Source organism: Plecotus auritus (genome assembly GCF_963455305.1).
Source record: "Plecotus auritus genome assembly, chromosome: 5".
NCBI classification, from domain to species: Eukaryota; Metazoa; Chordata; class Mammalia; order Chiroptera; family Vespertilionidae; genus Plecotus; species Plecotus auritus.
In genome coordinates, this window is record NC_137776.1 from 117883363 (window position 1) to 117900733 (window position 17371).

The following is a 17371-nucleotide window of genomic DNA, read 5'->3' on the forward strand; positions in this document are numbered from 1 at the left end:
GGCTGGCTGCCACTAGCTCTGGGCCTGGGGCCTCTTAATGTGATGTATAGGTCATGCTGCAGCCAGATGCTGCTTGTTTGAGAGGTTTTAGAAAAGTCTGAAGTGTGAGCCAAGACAGGCTGTTCATATGCAAAAGCCTCTGGAAACAGCTTGGGAGGATTCACAAGTTAGATGGGGAGTGATCTCAGGGAATCACCAGGGAACACTGATAACCACATTGATGGAGACTCAGATATGGTGCTCACCTGCTGGCTCTGTGAGGGGAGGGCTCAGAAAAGAAACAATGGCCTCTGCCAGCACTTCTGTCTGGGAGAAAGCTGCCCCTCCAGACCTTGCCCTGATGCCAGACAATGCAGTTCCTCTGTCTATCCTTGGTGCTTTTTGGGATGCTGCCACAGTGCTAGAACTCAGAGGGAGTGAATCCATGTAAGTCCATGTGCGGGCCCTTTATGAAGAATGTCACAGATTCAGAAGCCCTCTGTCTCGGCAACAACTCTTGCTGGTTTTTACAGCCAGAAGTTATAGCAACTTCTATTCTTTGCACTGGAACACTGGGCCCTGGTGTGGGTGCGTGACACTTCCTCCTTAGGGGCACCTCCACATCCCAGATATCCCTCCTAATTTTTATCTACCACATGTGGGTGCGGTACTAGCCTGTTTCTGAGTTTCTGCCCCTCCTATCAGTCTGATGTGGCTTCTTCATTAGTTCTCTAGTTGTAGGACTTCCATTCAGCTAGTTTGCAAGTGGTTCTGAATGAAGGTTGTTTTGTAGTTCAGCTGTGGCTCTGGGAGGATGTGAATAACACATTTACCTATACCACCATCTTGACTGGAAGCTATATTGTTAAAAATTATAATGTGGAGTAAGCCCCCTTTTTTACAAGAGAAATCTGAGAAGTATTTGAATACATAAGCTTTTTGTACTAACTACGAGTATTGACATTATCTGATAGCAATCTGCTTTTTGGGGGATCATTCCATTTCATGCACAGTACCATCTATGTGTGAGTAAAGAGAAAATTACTTGACTATTAACTTTTATCTAAACCCTATCTACATTTTGATTGTTTGATTATTCCATGGAGCATGAATATGAGAAAACAAGAATGTTTTAGAAAAGTCTTAACAAGAAATTTTTTAAAATTTGGCCATCAACTCTGAGACAAAAGAATCTATTTGCAAAATCATCTTCATTTCCTTTTTTATTTATTTTTTTGTGTGTTTCCTCACATTGTATGATTGTGTGTGTGCATGTCATGGACTTAGATGTGCAATGTTTCCAGAAGAGTGAATTTGGAGTCAGGAAACTATGGATTTGAATTATGATTCTTCCATTTCCTAATTGTCCAATTGTTACAATAATTAATTTACTGGGTCTTCCCTCCTCCATCCTATTTTTTTAATGAAAAATATAACTTTCCATATTAATTTTTATTAGGAGATAGTAGCTTGATGATAGACAAATAGATAGATAGGAAGTACATAAAGTACTCTTGATAATTTGAAGTTTTCAGAGGGTGCTCCAATGTTGATACCAATTAGTATTTTTTTCTTTCTCTATTTTGCAATTCCAAACATATGCTTCACAACTCAGTCAAATGGTAACAGTTCTATAAGATCTTTTTGTAGCTCTAGGTCATATTGTATATTTCATAATCACATTATTGATCTTGACATTATACTACCTATTACTCCGTATAATTTTGCATTTGTAACTCCAATCTGACTATCCATCCTATGTGCTTGAGGATTGAGACTACATTTATTTTTCATGGTAATCTTACAAACAGTCACAAGACTGGGCCTATAACAGCCTTTAAAAATGGCCAGCTAAGAATAATATTAAGTTAACAAAGGATTATGAGAGGGAAAGGGGGGTGGAGGGAGGTAGAAAAAGGTAAGGGAGGGGATAAATGGTGATGGAAGGAGACTTGACTTGGGGTGGTAAACACACAATACAATATACAGATGATGTATTATAGAATTGTACACCTGAACCTGTATAATTTTATTAATCAATGTTAACCCAGATATTCAAATTTAAAAAAAGAAATATAAGATGTTGTATAAATGAAACACATATAGAGAGTTAACAGATCTAGATTTCATCCCTAACTAAATGATTTTTTTAAATATTTTATTTTTCAACTAGAGGCCCGGTGCATTGAATTCGTGCACGGGGGTATGGGGTGTCCCTCAGCCCAGCCTGCACCCTCTCCAAACTGGGACCCATTGAGGGATGTCTGACTGCCCGTTTAAGCCTGATCCTGGTAGGATTGGGCCTAAACGGGCAGTCACACATCCCTCTCACAATCTAGGACTGCTGGCTCCCAACTGCTCGCCTGCCTGCCTTCCTGATTGCCCCTAACCACTTTGGCCTGCCAGCCTGATCAACCCCTAACCACTCCCCTGCCAGCCTGATTGATGCCTAACTGCTCCCCTACCAGCCTGTTTTCCCCTAACTGCCCTCCCCTGCAGGCCTGGTCACCCCTAACGGCCCTCCCCTGTAGGCCTGGTCACCCCTAACTGCCCTTCCCTGCAGGCCTGGTTGCCCCCAAATTCCCTCCTCTGCTGGCTTGGTCACCCCTAACTGACCTCCCCTGCTGGCCTGGTCACCCACAACTGCCCTCCCTTGCAGGCCTGGTCCCTCCCAAATGCCCTCCCTTGCTGGCCATCTTGTGGTGGCCATCTTGTGTCCACATGGGGGCAGGATCTTTGACCACATTGAGGCAGCCATCTTGTGTGTTGGGATGATGGTCAGTCTGCATATTACTCTTTTATTAGATAGGATAGAGTCCTGGTGCACGTGTGGGGGCTGGCTGGTTTGCCCTGAAGGGTGTCCCGGATCTGGGTGTGGGTTCCCATGGGGCGGTCTGGGTGAGGGGCCTGTGGTGGTTTGCAGGCTGGCCATGCCCCCCGGTGACCCAAGCGGAGGCCCGGGTATCTGGGGTTTATTTATCTTGTACAACTGAAACTTTGTAGCCTGGAGTAGAGCCAAGTCTTCTGCTCACTCCGTTGCAGCAGACATTTCTGTTGGGATTTATGTATCTTCTATAATTGAAACTTTGTAGCCTTAAGCGGAGGCCTGGGCTGGCCAGGGTGTGCAGAAAGCTTGGCTTCCTCCATCACCGGGGGCAACCCTAGCCTCCTGCTCTTTTCAGCTCCGTGGCTGCCGCCATTTCTATTTGGGTTTATGTATCTTCTATCATTGAAACTTTGTAGCCTTGAGTGGAGGCCTAGGCCAGCAAGGGCAGGCAGAAAGCCTGGCTTCCTCCATCACCGGGGAAACCCAAGCCTCCCTCCTGCTCTCTGTGGCTGTAGCCATCTTGGTTGGGTTTATTTGCATATTCACTCCTGATTGGCTAGTGGGCGTGGCTGGTGGGTGTAGCAGAGTGGTGGTTAATTTGCATATTACTCTTTTATTAGATAGAATTACAGTTGACACACAACATTGTATTAGTTTCAATACACACCCCAGTGATTAGACATTATATGACTTACTAAGTCAGTGGTGGGCAAACTTTTTGACTCGAGGGCCACAATGGGTTCTTAAACTGGACCGGAGGGCCGGAACAAAAGCATGGATGGAGTGTTCGTGTGAACTAATATAAATTCAAAGTAAAGGAGTGGAGGGGAGAGCAAGAGAACCCTCCGCTCTTTCGGCTTCGCGGGCTGGATAGAACAGCCGAACGGGCTGTTTCCTTCTGAGTCAAATATAAGGCATCCCCCGAAAATAAGGCCCCAGGCTCTGTCTCAGAATGAAAATTAATTTTCTGTAAACTGGTCGCTAGGGCCGCCCTGACTGGTGTCTAGCAACCAGTGACGTTACGCGGAGTCCTGACGTCACTGCTGTGTGGAGGCGGACCGGAGGTCAGAGTGAGCGGTGAGCGCAGGGCGGGAGAGAGGAGGAGACTTTCACAGATGCGTGTAGAAGAACAGGAGGATTAGAGCGGACGGGACCCGGTGAAGTTGGTGAGTGCTGGTCTGTCTCTGGTGACACTACCTGATGCTCGCGGCCGCCTTCATGAGGACTGAAGGTTTTCAGTCAGTGGCAGACCCTGCTCCAGCCCAGATCCAGGCCCCAGCAAGCCCAGTGACAGTCCCCAGGCAGGCCCCAGGGGGTAAATGTCTGATAAAGGGGTAGGGGGAATGTCTGGTGAAGGTGTTCAGTGGCACAGGGGTGGGGGGAGGGGGATCACTTAAAATGACACAGGAGGATCAGAGGGGACAATCAAAATGACACAGGAGGATCAAAAGGGGTTACTAAAATGGTAATCCCCCCTCTGATTCTCCTGTGCCATTTTGATTCCCCCCTCTGATCTCCCCTGTGTCATTTTGAGTGATCCCCCTCCCCCCACCTTGATACCCCAATTCCTTTTTTTTTACCCCTAGAAATGAGTGCAAAAAGAAAAAGCTACTCCGTGGAGTACAAGAAAGGAATCGTGCAAGACTCTTGGGGCCAAAATCTTACTGCTTTCTGCAAAGAGAAGATGTTGAGTATCCGATTGGTCCGAAAATGGTGAGCAGAGTATGGTAACCTCATTGAACAAGTGGACAAGGGAAATGCTAAAAAGCACAAGTGTGGATCAGGTTGGCAACTGTTATTTTCCAAGCTGGAAGGCCTGATCTGTGAATGGGTTGTTGACAGGAGAGCAAAGGCTTTGGTTGTGAATAGGGCTCAGATTCAAGAATTTGCCCTTGCAATGGCACCACAGTTTGACATAGCCCCCGAAGTCTTCAAAGCATCACAACACTGGCTGGATAATTTCCTTCAGCGAAGTGAACTGTCTTTAAGAAGATCTACAACATTGTTTAGGTTGGAAGATACTCAAGTTATTAAGCGAGCACTTGCATTCAAGTCCTTTATTGATGATGCTGACTTCTCTAAATACAATCTTTCCAACATGATTGCTATGGATGAAACTGCAGTGTTTATGGGCCAATCATCTCAAACAACAATTGAACAGCGGGGTGCCTCCTTAGCGTACATTCCCTCCACTGCTTACTAAAGTGCACGTGTTTCCTGTATTTTGGCAATTCGTCTGGATGGCACTAAAATCCCCCTTTAATCATTTCTAAGGGCAAGAAGGAAAAGATTGAACGTGTTTTGGGCGTTTTTATTCTTGAAACTGAAAAAGCCTGGGCCACACAAGCAGTTATAAGGAAGTGGGTCGATTTAATGCTGCCGCTTGTTATGCGAGGGAGCCAAAGAGGTCTGCTAGTCTGGGATGCAGCCAGCACTCACCGCACTAAAGACATGAAGACATTTCTTCATGAAAGAAAAATAGATCAGATAATGATTCCCGCAGGAATGACGGCCTATCTCCAGACTCTTGATATTGCAATAAACAAGCCATTCAAAGACAATTTGCACATAGAAATTAATGACTACATTGAAAATAGAATGGAGAGAAATCAGCGTGGAAACTTTGTGAAACCTAAACTGCAGGAAGTTGTGATTTGGGTGAAGAATTCATGGGAGAAAATCACTGACAGTTGCATTGCAAATGCACTGCGAGCAGGCTACCTTGACAAGAAGTACTCATTTAAAGACAGTGCTATTGCTAAACATGAGAGATTTGGTCCACTGATTCTCAAAGAAATGGAGTCACAAGAAATTCACCAGGAAATTCAGGAATTGGATTGTTATGATGATGTTCCAGAAGATGATGACATGATTGTCATTGAATAAATGAGTAAATTCTTGATACTGTAGGATTCACAGTTTGTCTGGTTTGTGTTGACAACTACCATACTACCGTACCGTATACAGGTAATAAATTTCCTTTATTTTCATTTAACAATAAATGTGTACCGTATTCTTCTTCATGGAAAAATAAGACATCCCCTGAAAATAAGACCTAGCGTGTCTTTGGGGGCAAAAATTAATATGAGACACTGTCTTATTTTCGGGGAAACACGGTAGAATATTATTGACTGTATTCCCTATGCTGTTCTTTACATACCTATGACTATTCTGTAACAACCAATTTGTACTTCTAATCTCTTCGCCTTTTTTCTATTCTCCCAATTCCCCTTAAATGACTAATTTTCTATATGACCTTGGGGAAGTAAATTTCTATTAATGTGTAGATTAATAGATTAAGTTATATCTATTTAATATGGATTGAATTGTATCTTGTTAATTTCAGTTATAATATTATATAATTCTGTACTTTTAAGAATCTTTCTGAAAATTAAATAGTAATTTTCTTATATGATGATAATTGGGAAGTTTGCATGTAAAAGGAGATATATCCATTAATAACAAGCAAAAATCTCAGTCACTCCAAGGAGTAAAATTCAGACTTTGTTTGAGTTTTACCTTCTTGCCTAAGCAATAGACATGATTTATGGTGAGTGCTGGTTCAGACTATTTTACAGGAATCCTCTGGTTAATGTTTTCAGTCTACCTCTACAGGACTTAGTTACTCCTCACTAAAAAATCAAAGATGGATATAAAGAAAATGAGAGAGGAAAGACTAGGTCTCTGAAAGTGAACCTTCTTATAGTAGCCTAATTATAATAGCCCTCTTAAAAACTACAGATCCAGGAATGTCTTAGCCAGAGAAATGCAATGAAGAAAAACGGAATATTCTGTGCTTTATGAAACTTGAGTTAGAATCTTCACTGATGGTGTTTTCTTTGATTCATTAATAAGGAACACTGTGTGCTTGCTATCTTGTCTTAGTGTGTATTTTGAGTATGGCATTTGAGGAGCATTTAGGGACCAGTTTCCTTCAAATTATTGATTTGACAGTGGTTCATGTATAAAACTTGAATTCATTAGACTACAGGTGCAACTAACTATAGCTAATGAGCTACAACCTTACATTCAAATGCAGAATTTCGGATGAGGACACCCGGTTGTTTCCTGAAACCTTGCAGCTGAAATATAATAATAGTTCCCTCAAAAAAGGACAGGAAGTTAGTAGACCTGCACTATTAACTCAGTCTCTCCTGTTGCTTACTTTCTGTACTGCATATTTCCACATCAAAGCCAAGCTTTCTATTCCTTACTGTTATGGCAGAACATGTTTTACTGAGGACCTTGGATTTATAGGATACACATGTGACCACCAGCATTGCCTGACCATCTCCTGTGCCCAATTCCAACAGCCTATGGGCAAGAGCGTGTAGCTTGCATGAGGTGTTTAGCACTAGTTTAATTCATCATGAGGAGCTGGGCATGAGCACAACATTGGCTCTGTGTGGATCCTGTGCCATGGGTTGGATAGGGAGATGTTCTTTCGATAAAAAAACAAGCAAGCGAGCAAGCAAGCGAGCAAACTAACAACTAAATACATTTACAAAACAAATATAGTGTTTCAAAGGCTGAGAGGATACCTACTAGTAAGTACTGCTAATTTAAAACTGTTAGAATCTTGAATATTTATTTCAAATCTTTCTCCATTTTACTGAGTATTCTTGGAAAGAAAAGAGCTAACATCCAAGAGACATGTAAGATTATAAGATATTTTAAAACCATTTAGGCCAAATCCTTTCCTCTCTCATATGAAGCTAGTTCAATCCACTTGTTTAAAGGTTTTTTTTTTTACTATAATATTGATATAAAGACTTGCTTGAATTTAATGTCTTTTATAACAATAGTCAAGCTTTTAGTTGATTACATATTATTTAGTAATTTATAAGATACTATACAGGATGGAGCAAAAGTAGGCTTACAGTTGTAAGTACGTGAAACACAGTTTATTTTTGTATTATTATTTATTAATTACTAGAGGCCTGGTGCACAAAATTCATGCACAGGGGTGTGTGTCCCTCAGCCCAGCCTGCACCCTCTCCAATCTGAAACCCCTCTCACAATCCAGGACTGCTGGCTCCCAACTGCTCGCCTGCCTGCCTTCCTGATTGCCCCTAACCACTTCTGCCTGCCAGCCTGATCACCCCCTAACCACTCCCCTGCCAGCCTGATTGATGCCTAACTGCTCCCCTGCCAGCCTGATTGCACCTAAATGCCCTTCCCTGTAGGCCTGGTCACCCCTAACTGCCCTCCCTTGCAGGCCCGGTCCCTCCCACTGCCCTCCCCTGCTGGCCTGGTCCCTCCCAACTGCCCTCCCCTGCTGGCCATCTTGTGGTGGCCATCTTGTGTCCACATGGGGGCAGCCATCTTGTGTGTTGGAGTGATGGTCAATTTGAATATTATTCTTTTATTAGATAGGATTAGATAGAATAGAGGCCTGGTGCATGGGTGGGGGCTGGCTTGTTTGCCCTGAAGGGTGTACCGGATCAGGGTGGGGGTTCCTTGGGCGTGGGGCAGCCTGGGCAAGGGGCCTGTGGTGGTTTGCAGGCCGGCCACACCCCCTGGCGACCCAAGCAGAGGCCCTGGTATCTGGGATTTATTTACCTTCTATAATTGAAACTTTTTAGCCTTGCGCAGAGCCAAGCCTCCTGCTCGCTCCATGGCAGCAGCCATTTTTGTTGGGATTTATTTAACCTCTATAATTGAAACTTTGTTGCCTTAAGCGGAGGCCAAGGCAGGCCAGGGCTACGGAAACTTGGCTTCCTCCATGGCCGGGGACAACTCAAGCCTCCTGCTCTCTCCAGCTCTGTGGCTGCCGCCATTTTTGTTAGGATTATTTATCTTCTATAATTGAAACTTTGTAGCCTTGAGTGGAGGCCTAGGCTGGCCAGGGCAGGCGGAAAGCTTGGCTTCCTCCATTGCCGCAGATACCCAAGCCTCCTGCTCTCTCAGTGGCCGCAGCCATCTTGGTTGGGTTAATTTGCATAATTGCTCCTGATTGGTTGGTGGGCGTAGCGGATGTATGGTCAATTTGCATATTACTCTTTTATTAGATAGGATTGTCTTATTTTCCATATGAACAACTGTAAGCCTACTTTTGCCCTACCCTATATATTAAATTTGCAATTAAAAGATGTAAATATTTACTTCCAAGTTGTATAGATACTTTGTAGTATAACATGTTTAAATATTTATTGATCTCTTAATTAATAGATTGATTCATTTTTATATTGACTGAATATTTTAAATATTTACTAATATGTTGTATTTACCAGACCTTTGTTTCTCCTCAATTAATTTTACTTCAAAATATAAAATACTATTACCTTTGTCAGGCTTGGATTACATAGTAGTGAGTGTCCGAAAGGTCAGTAGGAAACCTTTGATATTTTACCCACATTTTTATTTGGTGCACTAAGTTTAGCTGAGGCAGAGCATAGCTAATGTAGTTCTGCAGTAGTTGCTCAGCTTGTAAGGAGGCCTAAATTTAAGTTCTTGGGAAAAAATAAAAATAAAAAATCTAACATTCTCTTTTATCATGCTGAAATTACCTCAAAATAAAAAGTTAAAAATATAATAATAATATTGGAATAGAGTCTAAAAGTATCTTTCTGATGCCAAAGCCCATCAATCATCAATAACACATTCTATAAAGTGAGCTTTTAAAAAATATGTATTTTTACTAGAGGCCCAGCACATGAAATCATGTGGGTAGGGTCCCTAGGCCTAGCCTCCATCTTCTGCCCATTCGCCAATCACTGCCTCTGCCACAGGGCTGTCAGGCTGTTGGGATCAGCAGCTCATCCCCGGCTGCTCGGGGCTCAGGCCTGTGGGAAAGTGGGTGCCTGTGACTTCACCTCCATGCGCATGCACCGGCTGGCCACTGATGTAACGTGCTGCCTGCTTGGGGCTGCTCACGTGGGTGCAGCTGCCAACGCTGCTGCTGCTGCCACTACTGCTGGGGCTTGAGGTGCTGACGGAAGCTGCAGTGCATACCCGTGACCTACCCGCCCCGGTGAGCGGTCCCAAGTGCGCAGTGTGTTCCATCAGCAGCCGGCCTGGCACACACGCATGGAGGTGAAGTTGCTGGTTCCTGCTTTCCCACAGACCTGAGCCCCTGAGCAGCCAGGGATGAGTTGGTGATCCCAACGGCCTGACAGCCAGCCTGGTCCTCCCGCCACCCACCCTGATTCCCCTGTTCACCATCGCTGATCCATCAGAGCCTGCGGGCTGGGGCAGAGACCAAGAGGTCAGCTGTTCAGCCCACTCACCAGTCTCCAGTCCTGCCCTGCCCCGCTCATGGGCGGAGAGGGGGGAGTTTGGAGGGACCGAGAGGTGGTCAATGCCACTTCATTGTGACTGGTTGTTTGGTCATCCTGGTCATCACGGACACTGGCTAGATAGATAGATAGATAGATAGATTTCAGAGAGGGAGAGAGAGATATAGAAATATCAATGATGGCAGAGAATAATTGACTGGCTGCCTCCTGCATGCCCCCCACTGGGGATTGAGCCCCCAACCCAGGCATATGCCCTGACCAGGAATTGAACAATGACCTCCTGGTTCATAGGCCTCACTCAACCACTGAGCAAGGCCAGCTGGGCTAAAGTGAGCTTTTTATATATTTCATGAAGATCACAATCAAGATAAGACCTAGAAATATGTGCCTCTATACTTTGAGAAATAATTCTTGTTTGAGAAGGTCTGTCAGAAACATCTTCTGTCTTTTCCAACATTACCTTATTTATTTCTGTGGGGGATTATATATGTTGTTTGTTTATAAATATATTTATTTAGTTAGTGATACCAATTTTTTCGTATTTAGGATCTTGACATTGAAATTTATAACATACCCTATAATGTAGTGCAATGTTGTGAGCAATTCCTAAAACATTAAATGTTTATTTAGTATAATTTTCATGGCTGTACATTATTCAATGATATAGATATGCCAGCATTTATTATCCTAATCCTCATTCATTGTATACTGTATTGTATTCATTATTTTACATTTTTAAATAGTGATGCAATTAATACTCTCATGCATCAGTTTACATGAGAATCTTTTATTTTATATCCAATTAATAGATTACTCATGTCAGATGTATCAGCCATTGCCTTCTTAAAGAAGCTCACTGTATCCTAGTATTTTTCCTATCTCTTTCTATTCCTTCACAAGTCACATAATTCACATTGTGATGAGTTTGATGCATGGTTTATAGTCAATTTATAAACTGATGCATGCTTAGAACATAGAGTTGTTTCTTGTTTATGTCAGAGTTGAAATTATAAGCCATTGATAAAACTCACATTTTCCTCTTTATTTTTTAACTATAGATTCATGGTTGATATAAACAAAGGAATGTAATTCACTCATTTTAATTATTACATAGAATTAATTTCTGTAATGATATTCATTGAGGTTGCTTCAAATTTCATTATTAAAATAATACTGCAATGAACATTCTTTTACATAATTCTTTTTGAAAAAAAATTTATAAAATGTTTAATTGCGTGGACCTTGAATTGGAAATGAGGGCTCATTTGCATTATTTATTTTACTAAACGCTGTCATATTGCTCTCTAACATGTCAGGATTAAAGACTCTACCATCACGGTAAGAGAGTCACATTTTCTCTTCACTAAAGTAAGAATTTTTGTTTCTTTTCATTTTCTTCTATTGGAAGCTAAAAAAATGTTTTTAAATGAAACTAGACCAACTTCTTAAACGATACACAAGAATAAACTCAAAATGGATTGAAGATTTACATGTTAGACTTGAAACCAAAAAATCCTAGAAGAAAACATATGTAGTAAAATCTTGGACATTTCTCATGGCAATATTTTTTCTGGTGTATTGCCTTGGGCAAGGTAAACAAAAGAAAAAATAAACAAATGGGACTACTTCAAACTAAAAGTTGCTACACAACAAAGGAAACGATCAACAAAATGAAAAGAACCCACTGAATAGGAGAATATATTTGGCAGTGATAAACCTGACAAAGGGTTAATATCCAAAATTTATAAAGAACTTACAAAACTCAAAACCAAAAAAAAAACAACCCCAACAACAACAACAACAATTAATCCAAATAAAAATGGGCAAAGGACCTGCATAGACATTTCTCCAAAGAGGACATATAGATGTCCAATAGACATATGAAAGTATTAGACATCACTAATCATCAGAGAAATGCAAATTAAAAGCACAATGAGATATCACCTCACAATTGTCAAAATGCCTATAATCAATTAATCAACAAACAGCAAGTGATAGCAAGGATGTGTTTTGTTTTTTTGCTTAATCCTTGCTGACTGGATTATTTTACTTAGCATAATGTTCTCCAAGCCATCCATACTGTTGCAAAGGGTAAGATTTTCTTCTTTTATGGCCAAGTGGTATTCCATTGTGTGAACATACCACAGCTTTTTGAAGCACTTATCTACTGATGGGTACATGGGCTGCTACCATATAGGAGTGCAGATTGTACAGCCACTGTGGAAAGTATAGAGTCCTCAAAATTCCCACTTCTGGGAATTTATCCAAAGAAAACTAAAACACCAGTTCAAAATAATATATTCAGTTCTATGTTCATTGCAGTATTATTTACAATAGGCAATAATATCTAGTATAATGTTTCCAAGTTTTACTTTAAATGAAGATTAAAACTATGTTTGCAGGGGATACTTCAATTTGATCCATGAATAAATAACTCCATTAGAGATATTATTGACAATAGATTATAAAATCACAATATAATGTGCTTCACTAAACTAAAATCCCATATGATATTTTACTATACATTAAATCACAAGAAGCACATTTGGAGTGATATTGACTTTTATCAGTGTTATACTTCACATTACTACCTTGAATATTCCACCTCACACATCACTAACTCACAATAATCAGGGCTGGGCTCAATGGATTTATTGGACCTCGATTGAAAGACAGATTTTATTGCACATGACTGATACAAACCACCTTCCTTTCCAAAAACTTATTTCACTGTGTTGTTTTCCCCTTTCTAGCCTTATAATTTTCATTGTGACATCCATATTATGATGATTGTATTGGTTATATTAGAATTTAAAAAATGGAAAATTGTACTCAGACTATACAAGTTTGAAAAAGCTGGTCACATTTTACTAATATTTAGAATACAGAAGAAATAAATAGTATGTTGGATGAAGCAGAGGATCAGATTAGTGATTTGGACTACAAGACAACAGAAAACACCCAATCAGAGCAGCAAAATAAAAAAAGAAAAGAAAAGATAGTTTAAGGGACCTTTTGGACAACACAAAGCATAACAACATCTGTATCATAGGGATACCAGAAGGAGAAGAGAGTGAGCAAGGGATTGGGAAACTATTTGAAGAAATAATGACTGAAAAACTCTTTAGCCTGATGAATGAAAAGACATAAAACTCCAGAAAGTGCAGTGAGTCCCCATCAAGATGAACACAAAGAAGCCCACATCGACACAACTCATAATTCAAATGGCAAAGGTTAAAGACAAAGAAACAATATTAAAAGCAGCAAGAAAAAGACAGTTATTTACCTCCAAGGGAGCTCCCATAAGATTATCAGGTTGTATCTCAACAGAAACATTTCAGGCAAGGAGGGATTTGCATGAAATAATAAAAGTTATGAAAATCAAGGAACCCACAAACAAGACTACCCCACAAGGCTATCATTCAAAATTGAATGTGAAACAAAGAGTTTCCCAGACAAATTTAAAAAGGCCAAAGGAGCACCTTACTGCCAAACCAGCATTGCAAGAAATGTTAAAGCAACTGCTGTAAAAATAAGAAGAAATTGAGAGAGAGAGGAACAAGGTAACAGAAAACAACAAGTAAGAGGAGCAAAAAGAAAACACAATTTTTAAAAATGAGACTAGTTTGAGGGACTTTGGGACAACATCAAGCATAACAACATCTACATCATAAGGGTACCAGAAGTCAAAAAAGGGATTGAGAACCTATTTGAAGTAATAATGATTGAAAACTTCCATAACTTGGTGATGGAGTTAGACAGGTCTAAGAAGTTCAGAAAATCCTTAACAAGATGAATACAAAAAGGCCAACACTAAGACACATCATAATAAAAATAAATGCTAGAGGTTAAAAACAAAGGGGGAGGAACCAAGATGGTGGCATAGGTAAATACCTAAACTGCTGCCTCACACAACAATTTCAATACTACAACTAAAAGACAAAACAGACATCATCCAGAACCACAGGAAAGCTGGCTGAGTGGAAATTCTACAACTAGAAGGAAAGAGAAAAGCACACTGAGACTCAGAGGAACTGCAGAAGGCAGAGGTACCAAGGCGTGCATGTGGAGAGGGCTGGCAACTGAGTACGTGGCTGGCTTTCTCAATCAGAAGGTAGTCAAAAGCTCCCGATGGCTGTGAACTCCAGTTCTGGGCGAGACTCATTTGGGGAGAAACTGGACTGTCTGGCAGTGGGTGAAACTCGAGGGCGGCTTTCTCTCAGAGGTGCTTGTAGCGATTACCGCAGGACACTGAGACCCAGGGGCCTCTTAGGGCAGAGCTGATGGGAAGCCATTGCTGTCTGCTCTGCCCTGAGACTCTGCCCCATCCAAGCTGAGCACAGAGGCTTTTGCAAGTCTTGTCTCATAAGGGTGTCTCCAGCACAGAAGTTCTCCCAGCGTAGACACAGCTAATCCTCACAGCCAATTGGCCTGGAGGTCAATTCCTCCCAGTGATACCAACAACAATCAATGCTTAACTACAACAAGACTGTGCACACAGCCCACAAAAGGGTGCACCAAGAGTGTCTACCTCAGGTAACTGGGGAGGCTGAGCCACTGGGCCCTATAGGACACCTAGCACATAAAGCCACTCTATCAACTCAGGGAAGCAGCCAAAATGCAGAGATAAAGAAACAAGTCACAAATGAAATAGATGGAGGAAAGCAAACGACTGGATATAGAGTTCAAAACCACAGTTATAAGATTTTTCAAAAATTTTCTAGAAAAGGCCGATAAATTTAGCGAGACCCTTGAGGATATGAAAAAAAGACCAACTAGAAATTAAGCATACACTGACTGAAATAAAAAATAATATACAGAGATCCAACAGCAGACTAGAGGATCCCAAGAATCAAGTCAAAGATTTGAAATACAAAGAAGTAAAAAACACCCAACTGGAAAAGCAAAAAGAAAAAAGAATCCAAAAATATGAAGATAGTGTAAGGAGCCTCTGGGACAACTTCAAGCGTACCAACATCCGAATTATGGGGGTGCCAGAAGAAGAGAGAGAGAAAGATACTGAAAACCTATTTGAAGAAATAATGACAGAAAACTTCCCTTACCTGGTGAAAGAAATAGACTTACAAGTCCAGGAAGCGCAGAGAACCCCAAACAAAAGGAATCCAAAGAGGACCACACCAAGACACATCATAATTAAAATGCCAAGGACAAAAGACAAAGAGATAATCTTAAAAGCAGCAAGAGAAAAACAGTTAGTTTCTTACAAGGGAGCACCCATATGATTGCCAGCTGATTTCTCAACAGAAACTATGCAGGCCAGAAGGGAGTGGCAAGAAATATTCAAAGTTATGAAAGCAAGGACCTGCAACCAAGATTACTCTACCCAGCAAAGCTATCATTCAGAATTGAAGGTCAGATAAAGAGCTTCACAGATAAGAAAAAGCTAAAGGAGTTCATCACCACCAAACCAGTATTATATGAAATGCTGAAAGGTATTCTTCAAGAAGAGGAAGAAGAAGAAAAAGGTAAAGATAAAAATTATGAACAACAAATACATATCTATCAACAAGTGAATCTAAAAATCAAGTGAATAAAAAATCTGATGAACAGAATAAACTGATGAATGTAATAGAATCAGGGGCATAGAAAGGGAGTGGACTGACAATTCTCAGGGGGAAAGGGGTGTGGGGGGTGCGGGAAGAGACTGGACAAAAATCGTACACCTATGGATGAGGACAGTGTGGGGGGGTAAGGGCAGAGGGTGGGGTGGGAACTGGGTGAGGGGGAGCGGGGAGCTATGGGGGGGGGGAAAAGGAATAATTGTAATCTGAACAATAATGATTTATTTTAAAAAAACAACAAAAACAAACAAACAAACAAAGACTCTTAACAACAGCAAGAGAAAGACAGATATTTACCTACAAGGGAGCTCCCATAAGAACTTCAGCTGATTTCTCAATAAAAGCATTTAAGGTTGGAAGGGATGGCCAGAAAATATTCAAAGTGATGAAAAGCAAGGACCTAGAACCAAGACAACTCTACACACCAAGGCTATTGTTTAAAATAAAAGGAGAAATAAAGATCTTCACAGAGAAGAAAAAGCTACAGGAGTTCATTGCCCTCAAACCAGTATCATAAGAAATATTAAAGGGTCTTCCTTAAGAAGAAGAAAAAAAATAATAAAGAGAAACATAATTTTAAAGACTAAAATAACAATAGCTATATACTTAATAATAACTTTAAATGTAAATAGATTAAGTATTCTAGTAAAAATACAATGTGTAGCTGAATAAATAGGAAACAAGAACCATATATATGCTGTCTACAAGACACCCACTTCAGAAGGAAATTCACACACAGACTGAAAGTAAAGGGATTACAAATATTTCATGCAAATGAAAGGGAAAAGAAAGCTGGGGAAACAATACTGATATCAGACAAAATAGCCTTTAAACTAAGGGTGAAACAATATACAATGAAGAATGTTACATAATTATAAAGGAATTGACCCAACAATGGTATAAAGCTTGTAAACATTTATGTACCCAACATAGGAATACATAAATATATAAGGGAAATCTTGATGGACATAAAGTGAGAGATTAACATTATTACAGTTGTAATGGTGGATTTTAAATCCCCATTGACACAAATGTATAGATCTCCAGACAGGAAATAATAAAAAGGAATAGTAGCCTTAACTGAGACACTAGACAAGCTATATTTAATTGATATTTTCAGAGCATTTCATCCCAAAGCAGCACAATATACATTTTTTTTAAATTGCACATGGAACATTTTCTTGGATAGACCACATGTTAGGACACAAAACAAGTCTCAATACATTCAGGAAAAATAAAATCATATCAAGCATCTTCTCTGACAAGAATGCTATGAAAGTAGAAATCAGTTACAGGAAAATAATTGAAAAATACACAAACATATGGAGATCAAGGAAGAAAACAAAAGGTACCCTGAGATAAATGGAAATGAAAACATAATTCAAAATTTAAGCTGACAGTGAAATCAGTCCTCAGAAGAAAATTCATGGTAATACAGGCCTACCTCAAGAAACAAGAAAAATGTCAAACAATCTAACTTTACACCTAAGGAACTAGAAATAAAAGAACAAACAAAGCCCCAAGTTAGTAGAAAAAAGGAAATAATAAAGACCAGGCCAGCAATAGAAGAAATGGAGTCTTAAAAACTGTATAAAAGATTAATGAAATCAAGAATTGGTTCTTAAAAAAGATTAATAAAATTGATATATATTTGAGCAGACTCATCAAGAAAAAAAAAGAGGACTCAAATTAATAAAATAAGAAATGAAAGAGGAGAAATATTAACTGACTCCACAGAAATACAA